The 4579-nt window shown below is 39.4% G+C and overlaps 1 pseudogene; it reads right to left on the minus strand.

Moving 5' to 3' along the window:
- Nucleotides 1-841: 841 nt before the first annotated feature.
- On the minus strand, nucleotides 842-960 carry LOC134933697 (5S ribosomal RNA; annotated as a pseudogene).
- Nucleotides 961-4579: the final 3619 nt, after the last annotated feature.

The raw sequence follows: 4579 nt of genomic DNA on the forward strand, positions 1-4579 counted from the left end.
GCCTCTGACAACCTTTTAGAGAAAGAAAAAGGATTGATTAGGTGCCGCACAGGACTACAATTAATCTTTTTGTAAAGGGCTCTTTATGAAATTTGTCCCTTGTGACCAACAGTGCATTTACATAAGGAATGCCTGTAAATGGTATTCAAGGAGTTTGTTGTGGTTGGTGGTGCACCCAGAGTCAATAATACTTAGTATTGTTTGAGGAGGAAAAGAGTGACTCTATGTTGGGGCACGCTTAAATAAAACTTAACTTTTAATTAGAATAAGATAGAATATAGTACCTTGACAAACACACACATATATGTATACACCTATAGTCCTAAAAGAGAAGGACAAAAAAGGAGGGAGATTCTGAATCTCTCTCTACTGTTCTCATGGAAATCTGAAAATAGATTCTGAGAGATTTTAATAGTTAAAGAAAAACTTGAAAATAAACATTCTTAATGATGTAATAAGTGAGGTGATAGTGACACCTAAGATGAAAATATCAAAATTGATTTCTACATAACAAGAAAACAGAGTTTCTGATAAGAATCACAATGGCATAAGATGTAACAGCAGTTTTTAGTAAACTCAGAGGTATAGGTCTATTGACCAATGCCAATTGTGATGAATTTATCCTGGTATCCTAGTAGGAGGTAAATTGCCAATTCTAACTTTCTCGAATCTGAAATCAGATGCACATTATTGCTCCAATACTCCAGTTTCATGTACACAGATAATAATATATTTAACAAGTCTGTGATCAGACAATTAAGAGAGGGAAAAAAAGGGATGAAATTCAGTAAGGTCAAAGGTTGCTCCAGCACTTCTGCTTTTCACATTTGGATACAGGTGTCTATTACTGCACCTGATATTCCCTAGTAGTCTCCCACCTAGGTACTATTCAGGCTCCTCACTGCTTAGCTTCCAAGATCAGGCGAGATTGGGCGTAACCAGAGAGATATGGCAGTAATATCACATGGATTGTGAATGAGAGAGTGTATGGTTATTGGCACATACCAAAAGAGCACTTCTACTATCCATTAGGATGCACAGTCTATCAGTTGTTGTCGTATTGCCAGGAATTTAGATGACTGGCCTTTTGGATGAGTGAGTGCTGAATGAGTGAGGTATAGGAAACAATTAAGTACAGGGCCCGCCCCCTGTTATTCGCCGCACCATATAGTGATGGATAGTGGACGAGAGAGGCGGGTTGCCTGTGCTTGTAGAAAAAAGGGGTGGAATTACACAGATATCTTAAAGTTTTCTTAGGTAATCAAAGTTCCAAGATAGGGATCATATAATCATATATTGTCCTAGGTGAGAGTTTGTTTCTCTTGGAGCAACTGGGGTAGGTTTTAGAAATATAAAAAGGAGAACTGAATGTCAATAATGCAGTATATTACTTGTTTGTCACAATGATCGAAATAAAAGAAAAAAATGGCAAGAAAAGGGAATTCAGCAAATTACCTGTTGGTAGATCAAAATTAAATATCAAATATCAAAATTTAACATAGGTGATACGATACCAGGAGAGATGGTGGGCTGAACCGTGCACTGTTCAGCACCACATAACACAGACGGCCGTTTCACCTGAGGTGGCTTGTTCACTGTGTGAGAAAATAGTGGAAAGCTATCTATTTAAGGCCAAAGGGGGGGGAGTGGTCTCAGATAAGGACCAATCGCTAGAAAACAGGAAATGTGTATACATCATGTGATATGCTTGCCATACTCTTCACCTCACTTCCGGTTTCAAAAGGGCGGAAGTGATGTGGGATTATATCATGTGATGTAGATTTGCATACCTGCAGAGATTCTAAGTTAAAACTTAAAACAGGATAATCGAAACTAATAAATATTAAAGCCTAACTGTGATGGCTGAGATCAAGGAAAAAGCCCTATGATCGGAGGCCTGCGTGCATGAACTGACGATAACGTGTCCTGACGCTTCACATTGTAGTGACGCGTCACTTCCGGTTACGGAACCCGGAGGTGGCGCGTATCCCATCCACAGTTTTTTTGATTATGTACGCGGCTAAATAAGTTTCATAGTGAGTTTCATCAATTGACGCAGGGGGGAAGTGGATGATGGGGAATAATTTATTAAATCAGAATGATTCTAATATACTCTGAGTATTTACTCCGTAACCGGAAGTGGCGTATATGCGCATCACTTCCGCTTGAGGAATGGTTAGAGGATGATTGAAGGGAGTGTGGACCAGCAAGGCTGCCTCACTTCCTGTTTGGTAGTCATGGTGATAGAGCTATAAACAGATCAATTTCACCGTAACCGGAAATTCACTGACTATATTTTTTGCTGCGATTGGTTATTATAAGAGGTGTGTGGTAGTAAAGAAAATAAAATTAAATTAAATTAAAATAAAATTAATACATGGAGGATTCATAGCGGGTTCGGTTCATTAACACAGAGGTGAGGTAAATGATAGGGAATGGCTTATTAGATCGAAATGATTCAGTTATACTCGGAGTATTGACTCCGTGACCGGAAGTGGCGTATATGAGCATTATTTCCGCTTGAGGGATGGTTGGAGGATGAATGTAGAAAGTGTGGACCATAAGATCTGCCTAATTCCCTGTTTGGTAGTCATAGTAATAGGACCACAGACGGAGCAGTTTCACTATGGCCGGGAATTCAATAATTACATCTTTTGTGCTTTTAGTTATTATATAAGATGTGTTATGGTAGTTATTATATAAGATGTGTTATGGTAGACGAATTGATGAATGCACGGAGGTGTAAATGCTACCTTGAAATTATTGTGGATGGGTGCGTGTTGATTTTTATATTAATATATTGGCTATTGATTTGTAAAATAATTACAATAATTAAAAGAAATACCTTTACTTTGTAGTCTGACTGGGCGGGGTTTAAGTTTAGAGTACAAATAAATTGATATATAGAGGTTAGGGATCTAGTGATTGTGTGAAGGCAGATTTTGATGCTGCAATTTCATAGAACTCGCACAGTATAATTATAAAAGTAGGGCAAGATTCTAATGCCGGGGGCTAAGTGAGGTGACAAGATGATTAGAAGGAATTAACTGGTTTAGGACCTCGTTGTTACCTCAATGATGGAAAAGAGCTAAGTTGGGGTGAAAGTGGTGTAGAAATTGGTGAGTGATAAAGAATCGGTAGGTGAGAACTGTTGTATTTAAAGATGTGGGAACAGAGGGGATTAAAAGGGGAAGGGGGTGGGGATGGTGAAAGATTGGAGAGAGAAAGGGCTGTGTGAGAAGGGGAGGTGAAAAAAATATATATGACCAATTGGAAGAAAAAAGGGGGGTGAGACTGGATGGAGGATAATCTGGTTTAGTGAACCGATGTGAGATTACAATGTGGAGTGACGTGTATGATTATCAAATTAAGGGGAGAGATGAAAATGATTGAAGGGTGAATTATAAAATTTCTTGTGATTTATGGATCCTTGGTGATGTGTGGATTGATGGGAATCACATAAAGACTCCATAATTGATGTGTTCATTCATGCCCTTGGGTGCAAGGCAGTCCAGTTGGAAAGTCCATTCAGATTCATGTTTCAATAATTCTTGCATGAGGTCTCCTCCACGTATTCCTAAGGTAATTCTTTCTAAGCCAAAGGCTTTTAATTCTTTGGAATTGCCATGATGATGATTCATGAAGTGGCGTGCCACTGATGTAAGTTTTTTCATTTTTTGCATGTCGGATGGTGCATTTCTTATGGAGCCTACGTGTTCCAAGATACGTTGTTTGAGGGCTCTGGTAGTGATGCCCACATATTTCATGTCACAACTACATAATATGCAATACACGACCCCAACTGCGTTACAGTTGATGAACTGATTGATTGGTCTTTCTTCTCCATATCGATCAGTGACAGATGTAGTCTTGATCATGTGTTGGCATGCTTTACACGTCCCACATGGAAAGGAGCCCTTGATGGTTGGTTGTTTTTTAGGATTTTTGGTAAAATGGCTAGTAGTGAGTTTATCTTTGAGGTTTCTAGATCTTCTCCAGTTCATAGAGGGTTTATGTCCTATAGTCTCCGCAAGGTCATGATCTAAGAGTAAAACTGGCCAGTGTTTGTTAATGGAATCCTGTATTTCCCTCCATTCTCTGCAAAATGTGCCAACAAACCTGAGTTTGTTTTCCTGTCCTGATGTAGTGCCAATTTTTGTGTGTGGGAAGATCAGGTTGTCCCTCAGTGTTTGGCTGGTATGCCATTTGGCTTTTTTAATGGACCTATGACTATAACCACGTTCCCTCAATCTGGTTGTCAATTCCGCACTTTTCTGTGAGAAGGTTGATGAGTCCGAACAGTTTCTCTTTAGGCGTAGGAATTCCCCCTTGGGGATATTTTCTACCGTAGGGGGAAAATGCGCGCTTGTCTGATATAACAGGCTGTTGGTGGATGTTTCTTTCCGGTAGAGCTCAGTTTCAATCTGACCATTGGGTGCTTTGGAAATGATAAGGTCCAGAAAGCACACTGAATCCTCACTGATGTGGTGTGTGAGTTTAAGGTTGTTATCATTGGTGTTCAATTCCTCAATGAATGTCAGTAGAAGTTTTCGGTCACCTTCCCATATCATGATGATGT

Source organism: Pseudophryne corroboree, chromosome 1 (genome assembly GCF_028390025.1).
Source record: "Pseudophryne corroboree isolate aPseCor3 chromosome 1, aPseCor3.hap2, whole genome shotgun sequence".
NCBI lineage: Eukaryota > Metazoa > Chordata > Amphibia > Anura > Myobatrachidae > Pseudophryne > Pseudophryne corroboree.